This window comes from Pan paniscus, chromosome 5 (assembly GCF_029289425.2).
Source record: "Pan paniscus chromosome 5, NHGRI_mPanPan1-v2.0_pri, whole genome shotgun sequence".
In the NCBI taxonomy this organism is placed as follows: Eukaryota; Metazoa; Chordata; class Mammalia; order Primates; family Hominidae; genus Pan; species Pan paniscus.
In genome coordinates, this window is record NC_073254.2 from 116,602,389 (window position 1) to 116,626,906 (window position 24,518).

At 35.6% G+C, this 24,518-nt stretch overlaps 1 protein-coding gene across 7 annotated transcripts in view; it reads left to right on the forward strand.

Moving 5' to 3' along the window:
- Window positions 1-355: 355 nt before the first annotated feature.
- Window positions 356-24,518, forward strand: part of FHL5 (four and a half LIM domains 5) — a 60,898-nt gene continuing 36,735 nt past the window's right edge. Inside the window, exons 1-2 of one of the 7 annotated variants that reach the window (XM_003824372.5) lie at window positions 356-610; window positions 1,015-1,245. The gene's annotated coding sequence lies outside the window, so the exon portion shown is untranslated. The remainder of the gene's footprint in view (window positions 611-1,014; window positions 1,246-24,518) is intronic. The other 6 variants (XM_055113962.2, XM_055113960.2, XM_055113963.2 and 3 more) reach the window with 6 other exon arrangements.

Here is a 24,518-nt window from a genome sequence, read left to right on the forward strand (position 1 = left end):
TCATTAAAGTCAAGTGAATAACAAAACATACAGTTAACTGGCTCTGCATTTCTCTAGCTCAAGTTCTTTGACTGTATATACCCGAGTTTGACCTTAGAAGATATTAACATTTCATTCCTTTAGCAGTTAGAACAAGGACAGTTTAAGTTTGGTCTGGGATTAAGGCAGAATTTCTTCTCTCATCCTGCCTTCCAAACTGAAGAAATGGCCTCAAATGGAGATTCTAAGAGAAAATGTCACTTGCTTTATGAATCAGTGTGCCCCACTGAGGATACCTATTGTGGATTGGTTTAATATCCAAAAATTTCTTCAGATCCAACTCTTGACATCTCTGTCCACTTTTTGTGTTTTGAAGATTTCAAAAGACTCAATGAGTTTATGCTTTATGAAGTCATAGAGCCATGGATGTGATGTCACAATTGTGGCCAGCTCACCAGGAAGCAGGCAGAGCGGGGAAGGCTGAGTCCACACTGCAAGTCCAGAGAGCAAGGAACTTTACCTTGAGTATTCTACTCACACTTATGTCTCAGAGTTCCCCAATTTCCCAAGAAGGGAGAGATAGAGGCCACAATCCAGGGGGCCATCTCTCAAGGTACCAATAATTTTGCAGGTAAGAGCATGGAACTTCATCCCTTTCCAGATGGCCTCAAATGGAGATTCTAAGAGACAATGTCCAAAAGAAAAGCTCAGCGGTTCAGACATTTCTAACCTAAAAGAAGGGTTCTGATCACCACCAGAAAACAAAGAAAACAAAGCCAAAAACAGATTGAGGAAACAGAAAATACATCATCCTTTTAGAGTATTATTTTTATAAATATGCCCTTAATTTAGCCTAGTTAGTGGAAATTTCTCAAGTGTGTATGCGTCTGTGTGAACATTGTGTATTCTAAACTTTTTGGAGCTTAGCCAGATACTTCGAATGCTAATCCTGGCAGAATTTCCCTTTAAGGATGTCCTGCAGAGAATTTGTTACTCATAGTTTTAAGTAAAAATTGACAAATAGTGCTTTTTCAGCCCAGTAGGAGTCATGTACATGGTATAAGACTTGGAGGAAATGCAGGGACCCTTCTGTTTTCTCCTGCAAAGTTGAAAAAGCTGCATGCAGTTGGAAGGGATCTTCAGATGGTGCTGGTGACTTTCTGTTCCTTTTGGAGTTGACATGCATGTGGATTGGAGGAAAAATAATCAACATATATTCTCCTTTCGTACTGTTTAAATCACAGGAAGAAGCGGCTTTAAGACCAAGTGAGTTCTTTCCCCCAAATATTTCCTTTGTTTTGTTTTGTGGTATTTTGACTTCTCTAATTTTTTTTTAAGGATGAGAAATTTTTATAAACTTTCCAGTAACTACTTAAGAGAAAACTTTTGCCTGGCAAAAGTGTATGCCTTTTGAAGTTTCTTAGTCATTTTAGCTAAAGGTTATCAAATTTTATATGCTGAGCTTTTCAGATTTCTCATTCTTATAACTTGCATGTGGAGGTAACATAGGGGCCAGATAACTCCTTGGAATTGCCTCTTGAGTTTTTCTAATGGTCTTAATGTGGGGTATAGCTTTATTGTTGTAAAAAGAGGAAGAAGAGGAGGGCTCTTGAGATTTTATTTGGCTTAATTTATTTGAATGAATAACATTATCACTGAGCATATTTTATGACTAGATTTATATTTCAAGAGCAGATTTTGAAGTCACTTACAGGTTTTAAGTAAAAGGAGTTAATGAGATTCCTGCTATTTTCAAGAAAAATCTGCCTACTTTCCAGAAGTGGGCATACAAAAATTCATAATCTTTAATTTTCTAAGGTTAAATTAAAATATCTGTGTTTCCAGCCCACAGAAATATATAATAGACTCTATCAATCTAAAGTGCTACTTCTTGAAACAGAGGTAGTGTTATTCAGGCAAAAAGCGTACATCCCATATGTGTTAATGCTTTCTCTCTCACTATTTTAGTCATATCCTCTTTGGTACCTATCATTCATTTGAAAACCAAATGCAGCTCCTCAGCTGTCATTTCAGACTTTAGAAAATTGGAAACTAAAAAGAATTATTAACAAAATGCATAGCTCTCATACATAAAATGTAAGGAAATCCTTGAGCCATTTTAGCCCTCATTTTATATCCACAATACCATCATGTGTAAATACTAGCATTTTTATTAGCAAAGCATATGGATTAAAATTTAACATAAGTATCGCAAACATATGTATCATACAAGATATTTCTTAACATATGTGTTATGATATATGCTTTAAGCCATAATCCAAGTTGCTTTAAGGGGAAGGTAAACTCTAGTGTCTGTTTTCTACACTTGTTCTATTTATTCTCACATTATTATTAGTTGCCAAATCTGGGACTGTTCTACCTAAACAAGAGTAGTAGATTTGTGTTTTAATATAACACCACCTCACTGACAAATTTACCTCTTATTTTTATTACACTTACCAACATTTTGAGTAAAGCTGAATTAATTTGTGTTTCTTACATAAGACTGGGTACTTTTCTACTATAATATTACAAATAAGAGTTTAGAATATTTAGAGATTTAGAGAATATTTAGAGACAGATATTTAATTTGTCTGTTTTTATTTTTTCAATCGAGGGAACATGATCTCTTTAGAAATGAAAGCTGAATACTTGGGTTCTCATGGGAAGCTCTGAATCAGATATTAGTTAAACCAGCTTGCATTTCCTTGTTCTTGTAATTATCTTTTTCCTCTCCAATTACCATCATTTTTCTTGGTTACTTTTTGGTACCCTGAAAGCTCATTGAAGGAGAGGAAGAGAAGAAAGAGGTAGAGGAAGAGGAGGAAAAGGAGGACTCCTTTTTGCCCAACATGCCTCAAATCCCTGCAAAATAATCAGCTTGAGGCCAGGCATGGTGGCTCACTTCTGTAATCCTAGCTTTGGGAGGCCAAGGTAGTGGGGATCACTTGAGCCCAGGGTTCAAGACCAGCTGGGGCAATATGGGGAGACTCTATTTAAAATAAAAATAAATAATCAGCTTATTGATGACATACCCTAGTATTTTATATGAACTAGTAAAGCATTCTTATGGGTTTGGATTTACCTTATCCTCACCATATGTCTAAACTTTCACATGGGCTAATTACCCTGATTAGAACATACTAGGATATGTCAACAGCAAGGTTTACATTCATTAAATAAATAAAGCTAGAGAGTCTGTTTGAAAACAATAGTGTGATGTGGAGAAGAGAGTCAAGGTTTTGAAGTGTCATTCATACTGAGTTTTCTATGAATGAGGGCAAGTGAGTTTGCCTCCCTACCTTAAAGATATAATTAGAACAGCAGTGTTATAGAATTTTATGTTAGAATAATAATAACAGTAGTCATTTTTATTTTTTGTCTTCTCAAATTCTTCGGTTATACTTCCAGCACCAATGGACCTTAAATTTATCTCACTTGATTTTTAGCAAAGCTTTGAGCGATTCCTTTGCATATTCATTTTGCCAAAGGAATACTCACCAAATGGATCCTGAGTAGATTATTTTGATATATTCAGGTTGTCTCCTCCCGTTTAAAAATATACCTTTTTGTATTTTTCCAATATGATTGCAATTATAATGCTCTAAAGATGGTGGTGTGGAAGTGGAGTGGAGAAATATGCTTCTCGGGCTTGTTCTCCAGCTTGATTTTGTTTAACTATCTCTTACAATTGTTCATAAAACAATTTAAGTAACATGTCATAAGTCACATGACTTCTAAGATTTTTTCTTCTTAAATTTTTTCTTTTTTGCTTTTATTAGTATTACTACAGACATATAACTGTACATATCCATCAGGTACAATGTGATATGTGTATATATGTATACAACAAATTATCAAATCAGGGTAAATAGCATATTCATTACCTTATTTTTCATTTCTTTGTGTTGGGAACATTTAAAATCCACTCTTCTAGCTATTTGAAAATATACAATAAATTGCTAATTATAGTTACCCTATAGTGCTATAGAACACTCAAACTTATTCCTCCTATCTAGCTGTATTTTGTATTTCTTAACCTACCTTTGGCTATCTCTTTCTTCCCCCTACCCTTTTCTGCTTCCAGTAAGCACTATTCTGCTCTCTCCTTCTATGAGATTGACTTTTTTAGCTTCTTCATATTCATGAGGACATGCAGTATTTATCTTTCTGTGTCTAGCTTATTTCACTTAAAATAATGCCCTCCAAGCTCATTCATGTTGCCGCGAATGACAGAAATTTGTTCTTTTTTACAACTAAATAATATGTCATTGGGATATATAGCATTTTTTTTAATCCATTCACCTATTGATGGAAACTTAGGTAATTTCATATCTTGGCTATGTGTTGTGAGTAGTGCTGCAAAAAACATGGGAATACAGATATCTCTTTAACATACTGATTTCCTTTCCTTTGGATATATACCCAGTAGTGGGATTGTTGGATCATACGGTAGTTCTATTTTTAATTTTTTGAGGAACCTTCATACTGTTTTCCATAATGGGCATATATATGCATATATTCCAAATAACATATAAGAGTTTGCGTTTCACCAAATCCTTGTCAGCATTTTTTTTTTTTGTTTCCTTGGTAATAGCCATTCTAACTGGGGTGAGTTTATATCTTCTTGTGGTTTTGATTTGCATTACCCTGATGATTAATGACATTGACCATTTTTTGTACCTACCTGTTGGCCATTTGTTTGTCTTCTTTAGAGAGATGTCTATTCAGCTTATTTGTCTGCTTTCTAATGTGATTTTTTATTTGCTATTGAGCTCATTTTATATTATGAATATTAAACTCTTGTCAGATGAATAGTTTGCAAATACTTTCTCCTATCCTGCAGGTTGTCTTTTTTCTCTGTTGACTGTTTCCTTTGCTGTGCAGAAGCTTTTTAGTTTGACATAATTTCATTTGTCTATTTTTGCTTTGGTTGTCTGTGCTATTGAGGTCTTATCCATGAAATTTTTGCTCACACCAATATCCTGAAGTATTTCCCCTATGTTTGCTTCTAGTTGCTTCATAGATTCAGGTCTTATATTTAAGTTTTTAATCCATTTTGAGTTGATTTTTACATGTTATATGAGGTAGAAATACAGTTTCATTTTTCTGCATATGAATATTCAGTTTTCCCAGCATCATTTTTCAAAAAGACTGTTCCTTCCCCATTAAATGTTCTTGGCAGCTTTGTTGAAAATCATTTGGCTGTAAATATGTGAGTTTATTTCTGGGTTCTGTATTATGTTCCATTGTTCTATGTCTCTATTTATATGCCAATATCATGCTATCCGGGTTACTATAGTTTTGAAATATATTTTGAAGTTCAAAATATGATTTCTCCGGCTTTGTTCATTTTGCTCAGGATTGCTTTGGCTATTCAGGGTCTTTTGTGGTTTCATATAAATTGTAGGAGTTTTTTTCTGTTTCTGTGAAGAACATCACTGGTATTTTGATAGCATTGCATTGAATTGGTAGATCACTTTTAGTAGTATTGTATTAATTTTTACAATATTAATGTCTACAATTCATGAACATGAGATATCTTTCCATTTTTTGTGTCTTCTTCAATTTTTTTCATCAGTGTTTTGCAGTTTTTTTGTAGAGATCTTTCACCTCCTTGGTTAAATATATTCCTACATGGCTTTTTTTGTAGCTATTATATATGCAATTTGTTTCTTGATTTTTTTCCACTAGTTTGTTTTTGGTGTATAGAAAAGCTACTGGCTTTTGTATTCTTTTTTTTTTTTTTTTTTTTTTGTATCCTCCAACTTTACTGAATCTGTTTATCAGTTCTGAGATTTTTGGTGGAGCTTTTATGATTTTCTATATAGAAGCTCTTGTTATTTGCAAATGAGGACAGTTTGACCTCCTTTTCAATTTAGATGCTCCTTATCCCTTTCTCTAGCCTAAGTGCTCTGCCTAGGGCTTCCAGTACTCTTTTGAATAAAAGTGAGATGATTGTCTTGTTCCAAATCTTAGAAGAAAAGCTTTAAACTTTTCTCCATTCAGTGTGATATTGGCTGTGGGTTTGTCATACATGGCTTTAATTATGTGGAAGTACATTCCTTCTATACCTAACTTGTTGAGAATTTTTATCATGAGGGGATGTTGAATTTTTCTCAAATACATTTTCTGTATCTCTTGAGATGATCAAATTGTTTTTGCCCTTCATTTTGTTGATGTAATGTATCACATTTATTCATTTGTATATTACATCCCTGGGGTAACTCTTACCTACATGGTGAATAATCTCTTTAATGTGCTGCCAGATTGCTTCACAAGTATTTTGTTGAGGATTTTTGCATCTATGCTCATCATGTTTATTGGCTTATAGTTTTCTTTTTTTGTTGTTGCATCCTTGACTAGTTTTGGTATCAAGGTAACCCTGGCCTCATAGAATGAGTTTTAAAGAATTCCCTTATCTTCAATTTCTGGAAGAATTTGAGGAGAATTTGTATTAGTTCTTCTATAAATCTTTGGTAGAATTCCAGAGTGAAGCTGTCATATTCTGAGCTTCTTTTTGATAAGAGACTTTTTATTACAGACTTAATGCCATTACTTGTAATTGGTCTGTTCAGGTGCTCTCTTTCTTGTTGGTTCACTTTTGATAGATTGTTTGTGTCCAGGAATTTACCTATTCCTGCCAGGTCTTCTAAAGTTTTTGGTATATAGCTGTTTATAATAGTCTCTGATAATTTTTTGTATTTCTATGGTATTAGTTGTAATGTCTCCTTTTCATTCCTGATTTTATTGGGACCTTTATGTTTTTCTTGGGTAGTCAAGCCAATGGAATGTTGATTTTGTTTATCTTTTCAAAAAAATTCAGCTTTCCATTTTGTTGATATTTTGTATTTTTTAGTCTTAATTTTATTTATGTATGCTTTTCTTTCTTTCCTTCTAATTTTGGGCTTGGTTTACTCTTGCTTTTCTAGTTTCTTGAAGTGCATCAAGAGCTTGTTTATTTGATATCTTTCTACTTTTTTGATATAGGTGTTTGTTGCTGCACACTTACCTTCTAATACTGCTTTTGCTATACCCCAGATGTTTTGGTATTTTGTGTTTCTATTTTCATTTGTTTGAAGATATTTTAAAATCTTCCTCTTAATTTCTTCATTGACTAATTTGTTATTCAGGAACATGTTGTATAATTTCTATGTATTTGTACAATTTTTAAAGTTCCTCGTTATTTTGATTTCTAGTTTTATTATATTGTGGTCAAAATTGATATGATTTCTATTAAATTTGTTAAGATTTGTTTTGTGGTCTAACATGTGGTCTATGCTAAAGAATGTTTCATTTTCTAATGAAAAGAATATGTATTTTGCAGCTGTTGAATGAAATGTTCTGTAAATGTCTGGTAGGTTCATTTGGTCTAAAGTGCAGTTTAAATTAAATGTTTCTTTGTTAATTTTCTGCCTGAATGATCTGTCCAATGCTGAGGGGTGTTGAAGTCCCCAGCTATTATTGTACTGAAATAGATTTCTCCTTTGGGTTTAATTATTTGCTTTATAAATCTGGTTGTTGTGGTATTGGATGTGTGCATGTTTACAATTGTTACATCTTCTTGCTGAAGTGAAAATAACCTTGTCTCTTTTTATGGCTTTTTGTTTAAAGTCTGCTTTACCTGATATAAGTATAGCTATTCTCCCTTGCTTTTGGTTTCCATTTGTATGGATTCTTTTCCATCCCTTATTTTTATTCTATATGTGTCTTTTTAGGTGAAGTGAGTTTCTTTTAGGCAGCATATACTTAGGTCTTTTTTTTTTTAATTCATTCAGCTAGTCTATATCTTTTCAGTTGGGAATTTAGTCTGTTTACAGCCAAGGTTATTATTGATAAGTGAGGACTTACACCCACCATTTTGTTGTTTTCCTGTTGTCTTGTATATCTTTTGTTCCTTTCTTTTTCTCTTATAGTTAATCATTGTGGTTTGGTGGTTTTCTGTAGTGACAAGGTTTGATTCTTTTCTCTTTCTCCTCATATATCTGCTCTACCAATGAGCTTTATACTTTTGGTGTGTTTTCATGACAGTGATTTTCACTTCCAGATGTAAGTGGAAATCACTTAAGCATTTCTGGTAAGGCCAGGTGAGTGGTGACAAATTCCTTCAGTTTTTGCTTGCCTCGAGAAGGCTTTATTTCTTCCTAATTTCTGAAGGATAACTGCTGGGTATAGTATTCTTAGCTAGCAATTTTTTTTCTTCTTTCACCAATTTGAGTTTATAACTCTATTCTCTCCTCGCCTGTGAGGTTTCTGTAGCAAAATTTACTAGTCTAATGCAGTTCTCTTATGTGACTTGACAATTTTCTCTTGCTGTTTTTAGAACTCTCTGTCTTTGACTTGTGACAATTTGCCTATAATGTACCTCTAAGACGACCTTTTTAGGGTTGAATCTATTTGGGGAATTTTGAGTTTCCTGGAGCTGGATGTTCAAATATCCCTCCTCCACAACCCCCACCACTAAATTGGGAAGTTTTCAGTTATTATTTTATTAAACGGGCTTTCTGTACTTTTTCCTTATCTTCTCCTTCTGGAAATCCCATAATACAAATATCTGTTTGTTTAATGTTTTCCAATAAGTCTTATAGGAATTCTTCACTCATTTTCATTCTTATTTCTTTTTTCTTTTCTCTGACTGGGTAACTTCAAAAGACCTAGCTTTAAGTTCAGAGATTCTTTTTTCTGCTTGATCAAGTCTGCTGCTGAAGCTCTCTATTGTATTTTATATTTTATTCATTGAATTCTTCAACTGCAGGATTCTTGTTTTGTTCTTTTTATGATTTTTATCTCTTTATTGAATTTTTCATTTATATTGTGAATTTTTTTCTTATTATTTAATTGTGTATCTGTATTTCCTTGTATCTAATTGAGTTTCCTTAGAATCATTATTTTACATTTTTTCGGCAATTAATTGATTTCCTTTTCATTGGAGTCTGTTACTAGAGAGTTATTATATTCCTTTGTTGGTCTCTTATTTCCTTGCTTTTTCATGTTTCTTGTGTCCCTGCATTGATGTCTGTGTATCTAGTGAAATAATCACCTTTTTCAAACTTTCTGGAGTGATTTTCATAAAGAAAGTCTTTCATCCTGCAGTTGAGTTTTACTGTGCAGTTAGAAAAGGTGTAGTGACTCTGTTTCCAGATAGGTATATAGATAGAGTCTCTGTGCAGCTTCTTCAGTTGTATTCAAGGTCAGGAATAACTGTGGGTGCCTCATAGCCTATGCTTAGAGGTTTGTGGCAATGGCATTGGCAACATAGGTTTTTAATGTTCTTTGTGTTAAGGGCTTCTGGGGTCCTCCTATTCTGGTTTTCTCTAAAATAAGGAGACTTAGCTGAGCGCGTCCCATTTGGTGTCAAGTCTGACATGGCCTACAAGCAGCTGCAGTGGCATGAGTTCTAAGTGCAGTGATCAGGATTCTACGTGCAGTAGGAGTTTTCAGCTCAGTATCTCATAAAGCTATTGAGGCAACTGGGCTTGGGGTGCAGCTTCACCCCTTGTGGCAGGGTTGGATGTAGGTTACCCATAGAGCCAGGATCTATGATTCTGAGGGACCCCCTAGCAGCTCAGGCTCAGGGTGCCAGGTTGTAGCTGTGATTCTACCCCTGGGGGGCAGGGCACAGCACTGGCCTGACTCCAGGGAATAAGGAGTGCTCTGGAACTTTGGCCTTGGGAGCAGGGTATGGCTGCAATTCAGAAACCTGAGTCAATAGGGCTCAGTGTCAACTCAGGTTCCAAGGGATGAGGCACTGGGTAGTAGTGATTGTAGACCCTGGGATAGTGGTGCTCGGCAGTATCCCAGAATGTGTGGGGCCAAGTGTATTTGCTTTCAGTACTCCAGAATGGTGGAGGACAGCTGTTGTTTGTTCCTGGGTGACAGGTGGGTAGGAAAAAACACAGCAATGACTCCACTCCCTAGATAGAGGGGTACTTCTGCATCTGAGACTCTAGAGAGCTAGGCCAGTGCCGGGGAATCAAAGTCTAAAGTTGTTCAGTTTATAGAGCAGGGTGTCTCAGCTCAGTTTCTGCTCAGCTCAGCCAGAGCACTAATTCCCCAAGGGACAATGTGCCACTTCAGCTCAGGCTTGAAGGATGTGACTGTTCTGGGCTGCACAAGCACTGTTTTCTTGGGATGCGGGGCATCAGTTCAGCTTAAGTAATGGAGTGCATGACTGCTCTGGATGGCCAAGGCACCATTTCCTAGGATGCAGGGCACCACTTCAACTTAGACACCAGGGAGACATGACTGCTCTGAATAGCCAAAGTACTGTTTTCCCAAGAGACAGGGTGCTGCTTCAGCAGGGGCAGGGGGAGGAGTTGGTAGAGCAATTCCACCTCCACTTGACCCCACAGGAAAAAGTGTTAACAGCTGTTAACAGCACATATTGGGGATGTGGGGCTCTGGGGATGGGGTGGTTCTGGGGTGGTTTAGTCTCAGGGATGAAGGGGAGCCATGACTACTTACTCCTTGAGTAAGGCTCAGTCTAGCTGTAGTTCCTGTTCCAAGATGCCATAGCCAATAGTCACATGGGCCACAGCAGGTGGGGCACAGTGTCAACTCCTTCTCTGGCTAAGCACAGCTATATAGACTCCAGGCAGCTTCACCATGTGGGCTTGGTGCCTGAGAAGACTGCAGAGAACACCAGTGGGAAGGTCTGTTGGTGTCCAGGGTGTCGATGGAGATTGTTGGAGTCATCCTGCTTACCTCGTCACCATAAGAAGTTCCTCCTGGCTCCCAGCTGATCCCACTTGGGGGATGGGGTGGTGAAGGCCTGGCATTTCCTTATTCTCTATGTAGCCATCCTGAGTTTTTGTGCTCACCCAAGTTTCTATTAGTTTTAAAATGCAGCTGCTTTTCCATTGTTCTGGCTGTCTTTGACAGAGGCATAAGCACTAGGGGCTTCTAGTTGGCTATCTTGCTGCTATCTCTCTGACCCTTAATACTTTTAGAAAGAAGATTAACAGTTCTCCTGATCAAGGTATCAAACTATTTATTATCTTTGACAGTACCAAAAAGTCATACATACATGTAATTCATTCATTCATATTTTCATTCATTTATTGATCAGTTAGATCAAGCCAGTATAAACCTACTGAAAAAGTCAAGGTGTTCAATTTTCTTTATATCATGAAACTCTCTATTGTGCTAATGAACACTAAAGAGGCTCCTATTGACAAGGAACTGTCTATCATCAATTTTGACCAAATGCCTCTTAGTATAGAACTAAAATGCTTCCAATTTTCTTTAAACTTTTTTGTCACATAAAGATCAACACTTCCTTAGATTCATGGGTATAATTTGCATTTGAAAAAAATCCGACACCAAGCTGTCATGCTATCTAAATTAAGATTTCATTTATAAAAATGATTTCTAGTCTTGTAATTACATTCAGTCTATTCATTTGTTCCCTTGAACATTTTGATAGTTATACTATCACAAAATATTCTAATTTTTTTTTTTTTTGAGACGGAGGCCCAGGCTGGAGTGCAGTGGCACAATCTCGGCTCACTGCAAGCTCCACCTCCCGGGTTCATGCCATTCTCCTGCCTCAGCCTCCCTAGTAGCTGGGACTACAGGTGCCCGCCAACACGCCCAGCTAACTTTTTGTATTTTTAGTAGAGATGGGGTTTCACCATGTTAGCCAAGTTGGTCTTGATCTCCTGACCTCATGATCCGCCCATGTCAGCCTCCCAGAGTGCTGGGATTACAGGCATGAACCACCGCGTCTGGCCCAAAATATTCTAATTTTTGACCTATAATTGTTTTTTAAATTAAACAATTATACTCCCATTTTTTTCAATATTTTTCTTATGTTTCCTTATTACCAAAGTGATAGATTACAGTATACAATTTGAAAGGTACTGAAAAGTAAAATTTTAAATACTCCTTAACTTCAATTAAGAGCCTTAACATTTCAGCATATTTTCTTCCAAACTTGTTTCTATTTAAAAAAAAATTATATAATTGAGGTCATACTGATTATTCTATTTCACACTTTTTTTCCCACTTAGAGAATTATAAGCATTTCACCATGCCATTAAATACTCTTCCAAATACCATGTTAATGACTTCTAGTATTATTTTTAAAACCATTTAGTAAATATATATTCTTTAAGGTAGTGTACAGAAACTTCTTTTCAAATCCTAATTAAACTTAAGCACACTTTAACAAACACCCAGCAAAATACAATTAAAAGCAGAAAATGTACTTTGAAACTTGAGATTAGGGAATCAGCAAAATGTTTTCTACAAAGAGCCAGATAATACTTTAGTCTTCAAAATTACTCAGCTCTACTGTTGTACCTGGAAAGGAGCCATAGATAGTATGATAATGAATGAGTGTGGCTGTGTTCCAATAAAACTTTACTTATGAACACCAATATTTAAATTTCATATGTCAAAAATATTCCTCTTTTGGTATTTATCATTTAAAAATGTAAAAGCAATGCTTAGGTTTCAGACCATACAAAAATAGGCAGTGGCTAGATTTGGCCCTTGAGCTATATATAGTAGCAGATCTCTACTGTAGAGCCTGATTCCAAGAACCCTGCCTTCCCAGGGTTTGAGAAATTTCTGTGAACATATGCATTCGTATATATTTTTAAGAAGAGGTAAATAGCTTTTATTATATGCTAAATAGTTATTAAATATAAAATGGTTAAGAGTCACTATTCTAAATAATATATATAAAGTCACTTTATAAATCATAATTTCTTATTAAAATATATACTGGTACTTCACTTATAATATTCTTCACTTAGATACCAAATGATCTGAAAAAGATTGATTAGTAGAAATAAATTTATGTTATTATCAGAATTCCACCTGGGAAAATAATATCCAGAATCCAAAAAGCTAATAAACTTTAAAGAGAAAATAGGTGACAAGTTAAATTTTCGAAAACACTTAAAATAACAAGTAATGGTTATTTCAGTGAAGGTAGTTGGTATATTTATTGCTTTTGATTTTTTAGCTGAGCCAAGAGATTATTTTCATTTAAACTATAATAACTAGCATCATCAGAGAATAGGTCCTGCTGCCTAATTTAACATCTGGTTAACAAAAGTTAATATATGTATGTCTCTCTCATTCCTCTCCTCTCCCCGTCTCTCAATACACATACACATACATACAACAAACAGACCAAGAATAAAACTAGCTTTATTGTAACATTTGTTTAGATTGGAAAGTTCCACTTAATCATGTATATCTCCTTTCAGAATTCTAAAGAAAATGAGAAATAGATACAGAAATCACGTATGGATCAATTTATTATCAACCTCATTATTGTTAATGCGGGAGTAGAAAACAAAACGTGCATGAGAGACCAAGCCCTTCCCTTCCCAGCCTGAACTGAGCTTCTTCCCAGAAGGAGTAGAGAGCCTGGATCTTACAGTGCTCCCTCATGAGCTGGGACTGAGCAGTTGGAGTGAACTCACTGCAGAGAGGGAACACAGGCCCATGCTTTGGCAACTTCCAATGGAGTAAGGGAAACAATGTGGCTCCACGTGAAGTGCCTTTTGCCCAGTTACTTATCAGTTAAGTCACTCCTCAAGTGGCATAGAATGAGTGAATACTTTCAAAAGAGAGAAACTCCTTTAAAGGGCAAGCACAGAAACCAAGGGGAATGAGAAGTTCTCTCTTACGATCTTTAACTCAAAAAAAAATTCTTGATCTGTTTTAAATTTAGGATGTCAGTGAAAATTGTTGAAATACCAAGAGAGACTTTTAGTTAACAGGATACGTCATAGATCTACCTTTTCAGTATGGTGTTTAGTTGGCCAAAAAGAAAACAGTGGGCCAAATAAATCCATCGCAATGTGTAGTTAAGTTTTTAAAGCTCTGACATGTAAAAAGAACTAGTTTTATATGTGACCTTTTTGTTATCCAAGTATGGATACCACCCTCCAGTTCTAGTGGTGCTTGTGAGCTTGCAGACCACTCCCCTGATCATGCTAAGTCACTACCTCCACAACTGTGTGGACGGCCCTCAGCTTAGGAACCTCCACCTACTTTGTCTTTGAGACTACCTTTTATTCAACCTTCACGGCACAGCTCTAAAGAAGCTTTACCTGAAGTTTTCCAGAAACTTCCTAAAATACCCAGAGTAGCCTGTGCATACCTTCACACTTTTCCACAGGACCTCTCTCATTCTTCTCTCACTCTCTTCCATCTGCAAATATTTACTGAGCCTTCAGCATATGCTGGTAATAAACTAGACACCAGGAGTCTGCTGGCAAACATAGTATCTTCCCTGTCTTTTCTGTTGAGCAGGAAACACAATTAGCCAGAGATAAAGCATACTGTGGGTGGTAAAGTACCAAGAACCACACGAACATGCAGCCAGGTCCTTATCTTGCAGAAGAGTGACGGAGTAAAGAGAATATTTGAATGTCCCTCTCCCAGGCCACCACATAAGCTTTTCATAGGTAAAGACCTTTACTTTACTGCCAAGCACCATGGATGGCCCAGAGTTGGCCCTCAAGAGCTTTTTATGAAACCTACAGAACTAAAGTGTATATATTCAGGGAGCTGTTTGATACCATATATATTCAGGGAGCTGTTTAAAGTGAAAAAGACAGACAGGATTCTAGAACCAAACATCTGACTTCTTCCTTTCTGCATTCATTCAGCATGTATTTGTGCCAGGCTGTCTTGTAGGTGCCACGGACACAACCCTAAACAGGACAGGAAAGGTCTCTGCTCTGTGTGATGCATTGGCATGCCTTAAGAATTCACATATTAAGTGATGTTTAGAATGAAAATTAACACTAAATTGTAACCAATATTTAGCTACTAATACTGTGAACACTTTGGTTTCCAAGGGAATGGTAACAGATTTTCCCCATTTCCTTATATACAGAATTAGCATAAAAACCTGAGATCAACATGTTGTGTTTCCAAAGCCTCAAACGTACAACTGCTGAGTGAAAGCTCCAAGTATTTTGGCTATAATCATTTTCCTTTGATGGATGCTGGGAATCAACTTTGCCTAAATCTCTGAGAGGGAAAACAGATAAAAATTAAATTAAATTAAAGCTGGCTTTAAATATCAAATGGCCAACTCCCACCACCAACATCATCAACAAATTTTAAACTGTCAAAAGAATAGCTTGTAATTATTGATTAGTGTTATCACCAAAGCACAGGACACAGCTTTGCCTTGTACCTTTTAAAATCACATTCTGGCAAGAGGCAGATTATTTTGCTTCAGGTATAGATATTGGAAAAACTAGTTAACATCAACCTCCACCGTTCAACCCCGACTCAAACACCCCCCCAACACACATACACACAGTACACATTCTCACAAATACATACACACAGACACACACATCCCACACAACACACATTCTCACAAATACACACCCATACACCACACATGTACACACATCACTAACCTCATTTTATCAGATGAGAATGCAGAAAATAAAGCCAAATATGATTTTTGGCTTATCTGTCCAACTTTCACAGTAATCCAATAGTAACTTGAGTTGCCCCAAATGTTACAGGGGATTTGTACTTCCTTTTGAAGATAGCTATTTCATTTTGTACAGCTAGAAGCAGCTTGGTTTTAGGCATGGAATGAATCTCTCTGGTCATGCTTATGAAGCTGTTACTTGGTCAACAATTAAAACTTAGAAGGATAGATGCAAATAAGGAGAGAAAGTTTTCATCTTTTTCTATGTTTTGAAAAATTACAGCCTAACTAAAGCTGTCATTTTAAACAAGCTTTTTACCTTTTTACCAACTTCTACGTGGAAAACAAAACAAATGGCTTCTGTGAGAAGCCAGGAAACTTGAATTCTGGTTGAGGCTTTTTTACTAGTTTGTCAGCTTCTTCTTTCAAAAAAAAAAAAAAAAAGTCAGTTCACCTCTCTGAACTCAGTTTTTCTCATTTGTTAGATTAGAATTATAAATGAAACTAGAGAATTTCAAAAATCCCTCCCAGCTTTTAGATTTAGTGGTTCTGTGAAAATGGACTTGGATCAGAAGTGCAGGAAGTATAACAAAATGACTGCAGCATTAAGAGGCTTTATCTCTAAATATCTTACACCATACTAATGAGAGATTTCTTTTTTCTGAGTTTTCCTACAATTCTCCTCTCTGCTCTTCCCCTCCTTTCCTCTTTCTCCTTCTCATTATTCTTATTCCAATGATTGAGATTTGATTTATAGTAAACTATTACAGAAAAGACTCACTGATTGCACAATTTACTGCAAAGTAGAAGTTAATTTTTTTTCTTCTTAAGAAAACAAGGTCATAAAGAGCAAAGCTGAGAGACAAATTGTACAAAATAACCAAAACGATACATGTAAGTTGTCTTTAAATCAGTCACTAAACTGGCATCTAATTTTGGCTGATCTTCTCTTTTACTTCTGTTAACAACGTAGTCCTAAATAAGTCAATCATTGCAAACTGGCAATCTAGTCTAAAAAGAAGCTTGTTAAAATTGATTTGGCACCACGCACAGTGGCTCACGCCTATAATCCCAGCACTTTGGGAGGTCGAGGTGGGAGAATCACTTGAGGTCAGGAGTTCGAGACTACCCTAGCCAACGTATCGAAACCCCATCTCTACAAAAAATACAAAAATAAGCCAGGTATAGTGGCGTGCGCCTGTAGTCCCAGCTACTCCGGAGGCTGAGACACAAGAATCGCTTGAACCTGGGAGGCGGAAGTTGCAGTGAGCCGAGATTGTGCCACTGCACTTCAGCCTCAGCCACAGAGTGAGACCCTGTCTCAAAAAATAAATAAATAAATAAAAATAAAATAAAAATTGATTTGGATTAGTTATGTGGGTATTTTCTACTAAGTATTTGCGAAATTTCATTTTGTAGATGTATTTCATTTTTTCTAATTTTTCTGAAAAGAGAGACTGGCTGTATTAGTACTTTCTTTGGAGCTTAGTTTTCAAATCTGTAAAATGAGGACTTGAAACTAACCTTTTCTTCTAGTTCTTGAATTCTATGATAAAGAACAGGAGACTCAAGTGGAATAAGTTCAGTCTTCTTATGAAGATTTTAATTAACATTTGAAATAGGCAACTCATTCATTTGGTACAAAATTCCAAAGGTACTAATTCTGCATCATGAAAAAATGAATTTTGCTACCTTCCTCAATTGTCTCTTTATCATACTGTTTCATACAGTTTCTTCAAGAATGTCTCTTGGTATTTTTACTTTTGATGTCAGTTGATAGGAAGGCATGTTTGATTTTGATCAGTACCAAATGTTACAGTACCATTATGATAACAAATTATATATACAACAAATTTAATAAAATATTCTAGCTATCATTTCCTATACATTGTGTCAATAATGTTGGCATTTGTATAATTCACAATAGTTTTAAAGACATTTCAATATGTACTATCTAACTTGCTCTAAGGTACCATGTATGGATATAATTTCCAACATACGACCATCCAAGGTAGATTATAAATGTCATGATTCTGCCATTTACCATGTTTGTATTTTGATATTGTCATAATGCCTAATACAATGCTAATAATGGAGTGGTTTTATAAACTGTTACTGTGACCTATGCCCAAAAAGTCATGAAAATTGTCAACTGGTAGTTAAGAATTGGGAGGTAAATTTGAAACTTCATGTATATGACAAGGGATACATTATGCTTTGTGACAAACTCTTAGTGACAGGCTGCTGGGCTCTACAGAAGTGTCTGGGGTTGAGGTCTCCCCAGGTCTGTAAAAGGACAGATAGGACTCCTGTTATCAAAGTCTAGCCCTTCCCTCCCCAGCCTTCTGCAGACTCACTAAGAGTCTAAAGTCTATAGGGACCACTATTTCTGAAAAAGGAATAAAAAGGTTTAAAGAGACATCCACCAGTAAAACTGCTGGTAGACTTGCAAAGAGATAGGATACTTGTATCCTTCAACTTGGCCCACCAGTTCAAAGGAAAAGAAACTGAATATATCTGGAGACTTCTCCCTGTAAATCAAAGAAAGGATGCTTACCACACCCTTACCTAGACTGCTTGTAGTTACTATGGAATCATAATGATGTCTCCCAAAAGAAAGTTCTACCTCATGCTGCAGCATGTTTTCTTGGCCTTGAGCCATCATCACTTTCAATTAAGTAGAAATCCTTTACAAGTTATCATCAGTTTTATCCAAGACCTTTTTAGAGATCACCCAGTATACAATGGCTACTGCTTGGCTCTAATTGAAGTATAGAAACGAGTAAGATATAATGGTTGCTCTCAATGAGTTTACGATTCAGTTAGAAGGGATACAACAAGCTCCATAACATTTATATGAGAAGGTAGAATATAAAAAGTATCTAATAGAAACACAAAGAGCTTTCATTAAACATATCATAATAATACAACTTATAAATGTGCCCTTATGAACCTCAGAATTGAAAAAGGTTTAAGCCAGAAGTAGAACAGAACATGTTGACAGGCTGTTCTTTAAAAAGACCCAGAAATGAACTCTCCTTTTATCACTATGTTTTATGCATTTTAAGGAGGTCATAAACCAATAGAATCTATAATATACATTAATGCCAGGATAAATGAAAGCCAATATATTATATGGTTAGTCTTGGCATAATCTCAGAAAAGAATTATGTGATTGATTTTGAAATCTTATTTGTTGCTCTTAGTTGAATAGCTGAAAGTTCTTCCTAACTAATTTGTTTAACTCGAGTTGCTATTTAGGTAAATCATAGATTTTTTAAAACTGCTTTATAGGCTCTATTAGATAAAGAATATATAACCACATCTATCATTTTGTATTGGCCACCTTCCAAATAAAGTACACTCTTCATTTTACTGGACAGCTTCCAATACTACCCATGTACTACTAGAAGAGAAACTGTTTATTACTTATATTTGAAAACATATTTGTTTTAAAGAAAATCATAGAAAATAATTTCTTGATTCTCCCATATTTTAGGGAGTATAAATTTTTCAACATTATATAGGGTCAAGATGAACTGACTAGCTGTGGTGACTGGAGCACTCTGCAGAGTTCCTCTAAATTCCTGGATCCAGGGTTATTAACTGAACTTTCCCTGAAGCCATTGAATTAAATTCAATATATTTGTCCTCCATTTAAGGTGACTTAATTGAATAAGGATTTATTTTTCTCATCACTCATTATTTACAGAAATTAAAATTTGTAACATCTAGGAAAATAAAATAGCCATCTTGGCTTCATAGTAACCAATTTACAATCTTTTCATAAATCATGATATTAAACACATGAATGGAAAATGAAAGATACAAAAGCCATAGTTTTTCCTTTCTGATAAAACACACACTTCCAGACCATGGCAAAATGTTTATGTTATCTTATGCCACCTAAATACCTGGCCCTGTGGGAGTTATTCAGCTGATCAATGTGTGTTACAGATGGGGCCTGTGTTACAGGTTTCGTCCTTCCTCAGGAGACTTAGTTTCTGCAGTGGCAGATTATACTTCTTACTAGATAAGCTTGCACTTGCCATTTCATGCAACAGGAAGAACTTCCCCATCAAATGGCAAGTGAAAGCTGGTAGAAACGGTGTTAAGTAGGGGAATCAATGAGGGGCCCTCTCTGCACTGCTGAAAACAGCTACCAGAATTCAGAGGATAATGAAGGTGATCTCCAAATAGAAAAGCAAATGAAAGTAAAACATTTTTTAAAAACCCTGGCACAATTAATAGTCTTAAAAAAATGTTATAGAATACTTGTTGAATTTTCCAAGGAGCATGAAGAGGTGGAGGGGAATACTTGCTGATTTATATTAGATCTATAGCATCCATCTACAGACTCAATCTCCAGGAAACAGTGTTGATTTGAGGATTCATATACAAGAAACACCCTGCCCCAACCATGAGCTGAGCCTATGCTAAATACTTTTAGATAAATTGTATTTTTAGTCTTGTCCTTACCTATACTAAACCTTGTCACTAAATCAGATCCTCAAACAAGCCTTTGAGGAGACCCTGAGGCAACCCAGCAACTATATTTGCTCTTCCAGAACATCTTTAAAATGAATAACAGAGCAGGTCTGAAGGGAGTAGAAGGGCAGACTTATATCTGCTGAAATGATTGCGGTTTCTTTGGAATTAACATTGCAGAAGCAAGACTAACGGTAGATTTAAAAGCAGAAGGTTGGGCTCTGGATAGACAGAGTCCTAGATAATCCAATTTTATCTTCAAAGGCAATACTCTCATGGTCTTGAAAATTTTCTTATATCCCAGTGAGAAAAAAAAAGGATGATATTAAACCTACGTATTTTTTAAAAGCCCTTCTTTTTTATTTCTTAAAGAATGTTTGATAAAATATTGTTATATGCTATTATATACTGTATTTTACTTTTATTTCAGTAATAGCTGCCATAATTACATGATTCTAAATGTAAACTCTCCAAGAAAACCATATGAAGCACTTTTTTTTTTTCTTTGTTAGTGTCCATAGAACAAATTAGCCAAATGGAAAGCTCTAGTCAGCTGTTTTGTTTCATGGGAGAGTAGTTCATCAGCTCTCTGGAGAATTTGTGTTCAACCTTTCCACACAAGACATTCAGCTTCCAACAAACTGTGCCTGCAAATATGTCCCTAGAGACTAATATCAAACATTCCACCACAATTCTATGATGCTTGTTTTAGGTTATTTTTGATTGATGGCCTGAAGTTATGGCTTAAGTTATTTTTAAGATTGTTTGTTGAGTTTTTTTAAGTAGCATTTGGGAGGGGGAATGGAAAGAGCCTCCTTCTTCAAAATGCAAATTACAGTTATAATTTAATTGCACATTTTCCATCAAGTCAAGTACACCTACAACCGACTTACCCATGACTTTTCCATTCTTACATCTCACTTGATCCTTGAGTGGGATCATAAGCAATTAATATAATTCTCATTTCAGAGGTAAAGAAAGGGCCAGAAAAGTTACATGGCTTTCATAACTGTGGACAAACTATACGCTAGGGCTAAAACAACCAGCACGAGAATCTGTAGCTTTTGATTTTTAACCCAATGCTCTTCTTGGTATTTATGTCTTTGGTTTCAAGCAAAAAACAAATAAGAAAGTACACACAGATCTGTTCAACTTGACCCTCAGAACCAAGTGGAAAAAAAGAAAATGAAATTCTAAAAGTAGAGCCTATTTACTAATTATTCTAACTTTTTCATAGTTTTAAAATATGTGAATTTTAAATTTTTCTACTGTAGAATGTGCACGTATCCAATCTGGCCTAGTTTACACAGACTAATAATAAATGTGGAGGATTTATTTTTCTCATATAACTAATTTAACTCCCCTAAATTTTGTCAAATTCAGCCACTCATTGCACCAACATTTCAGTTAACATCATAGATATCAATGGACAATGACTTCGCAGTCCTGTCACGATACGGTAGCCTCCAAAGTTTTATGCATAGACCAGAAAGGCTCATGCAGCTCCCAACAGAGAACTGAAGTATCTGATTGAACAGTTTAAACTGTTAGTGGAAGCTCATTGGTGCCCGAAGTTTAGAGAAAAGCCCTTTAATCTTGTCAACAGATTAACCACCTACTTTTGCTGTTTCTTTGATATCTTCCTTGGCTGATATTCAAAGGGCAATTGAATATCAAAGGCTGCCTTCTTCAGTCACCCTCACAGAAAAAGTAAAAAACTCTCCCTGCCATGGCAGGACCTTAGGGCTTTAACTTTTATTCCCTAGCTGTTATGCTCCGTCCTTTGACATATTTGCTATACGTGTAACAGATATGAATTAATTCACAATTCAAGTAAATATATAACATGCAAATTCTTAACTGTTTTATATTCAAGTTTTTATCCTTTATTCTATTCATAGAATTCTTTTTGTATATGTGTTTTCATTAGTGCTTGTTTTGGATTCCAAGTTCTTAGAGAACAAGAAGTTTCTATTTGTTCAGTTATTCAGTCCTAAAACATTTACTGAGATCATGCTACACCTCCTGAGATACAGAGATAAAGTAAGCAGCATCCTTAGCCTTGAGGAGCTAATAGTGGTGTGAGAAAGACATACATAGGACAAAACAACTGTTACAAAATGTGGCAAAAGAAAGACAGACATAAATATGAACTAATGAGAACAACCACTCTGCCCTGAAATATATGAAAATGCTACAGAGAGAAGGATTTTTCACTGGACCTTGACCGATGAGGATAATCATCAGGTTGGATGGATGAGGTAGATGGGGAGCAAAGAGAAGTACATTAGAAATAGAAGAGGAGTCATGTGTGACAACTGAAACGCATAATGGAACAGAGTGTATTTGAGGAATAGGGAGACACTGGAAGTGGCTGAAGCACAGGTGGGATATGTGTGTGTGTGTGTGTGTGTGTGTGTGTGTTGGAAAGTCTGGGGTGGGGAAAGGGCTGGAGATAGTGAGACAAGTAGAAATGAGAAGATAATCAAAGATCTCTATGCTAAGTAGTTGAGTTTAGATTTTATAGTTGAAGAAGAGCTGCTGGAAGTTTTTCACCAGAGAAAGATGATCAGATGAGGCTGAGCGAGATTTTTATCAAGCATCATGGAGGATGTTCTGGAATTCTCCAGGAAAATTGAATTTATCATTAGAGAACAAAGTCATGTAGTAGACATGTGCTTAGTTCCTCTAAATAAAGAAATATGTAATATTTTCAGTTCAATGTAAGCCAATATGGTCCACCAGATATGTGAGGAAAGCCTAAACTAATATTTAAATAATGCTTCTGAGGTAGAATCAATACGATGTGGTAACCCATAAATGTGTGGGGAGTGTAGGGAGGAAAAGAGAATGAAACATTTGCCTTAGGAGACTAGGTGTATTGTCTAACTATGCACTGCAGATGTTTTCAGCAACCCTTTGTAGAGAATAGAGCAGTATACCTTGCTCAGTCGGGCTTCGAAAATCCTACTGACTGCCCATCAGTCACCTTTTGCCCTTAAGAGCAATGATTCAAATTAAAACCCTGAACAAGAAAATGACCACAGGTAAATCCAGTTAATTGTAGATTAAACCTAGATTCTTCATCCAGTTTCTGTCTCTATTCAAGTTTTGTATGTCAATCACACAAGTTTCAAAGACTTCAACAGTTTGCATTAGGTCTTCCCAAGAGCATTTTAATATTCTTTACATCATTTAAATTTAAATTCTTCCAAGTATTTCCCTAAAGAAAAAAGAAAAAATCTACTTTACAGAATCAAATAAAGACCTGAATAGGCAATTGGGATAGCCATGCGGCAATCCCAGCTGAGCATAGATATATTTATACAGGTAAAACTACTTTGAATCACCAGATGAAACTTAAACCAGAAAGCCCAGCAGACTTTACATTAAAGGGCAGTGCACTTTTGCTTATATGCAAAAGTAATAATTATGGTGCTATTTGCATTTATTTAGAAAAATTTACAGATCATATATTAGAGAAAAAAGTAATCTTAAAAAAAAACCCTACTGTATATCCTGTATTTTAAGACACATATCAATGTGATTATTTTATATGGTATTACCTATCTCCATGGGGAACAAAAAGCTGCAATCAAATCAATGCAGTAACTTGTAATTGGTATTTAGAATAAGAATTTATGGTAATTCACCTCCCTGAAATTATAGCACGAAAGTAAAATTCCTCAAAAACACATGAACAGAGAGTCGTTATTGGAAACCAGAAGACCGTAATTATATTCTAATGCACTTCAACTTTACCATAAGAAAGTAAAAGCCCTCTTTAAAAACATGTAATCTATAGCAGGAAAGTAATAAGACACATATAAGTAGCATATTTATTTGCACAATGCTGTGTTAACTGAAACTTGTGCATATTGTAAACATATTCTTGCCTTGCACAGTTCCATGGTAGCTGAGTATTGAGAACGGGAAGAGAAATGAGAGGGGAGAGGGAAGAAAGGAAAAAAAAGAAATAACTTCATTGTCTTCCTCTTCCCTCTGTTGCATCTACAATGGTCTTCCTCACAATTCACTCATCTGCTCAGTTCACAAGCATCCCAGCTCTTCGTGAGCACAACTTCCATGACCACTATGAGCACACAAAGCCCTTTCTTGTTTTATTAAAAATAATCCAAATGGATGTAGAAATATAAAGGCTGGTTTAATACATACTATTACTTATTCATGATCCACTCGTTTTTTAAAAAACATTGAATCTGTGAGAGGACTTCAAATAGTTCATGGAAAATACACATTATTTAAAAACTAAGCATGTGTTTAAAAATTTTTTACACTGAAATAAACTCATACTAATTTGTTATAACATGTCTGAAAAGGATCTAGTTTGAGGCAACAAGAAGGATAAGACATCAGTTTGAGGAGTCTCTATCAGAGCAACAGAAATTCTTCTAAAATTGAAGCATGAGCAAACATCAAATTTACAGTGAAGCTTGGGAGGAAGAAAGGTGAAATAATTTATACTTTATGGAAAGATAATAGGGACAATGCCCCAAAGAAATTAGCAGTTTACAAATGGATAACTTGTCTTAAGAAGGGATGAGATGATGTTAAAATGAAGCCTGCAGCAGCAAACCATTCACATAAATTTGCAAGGAAAAAATTAATC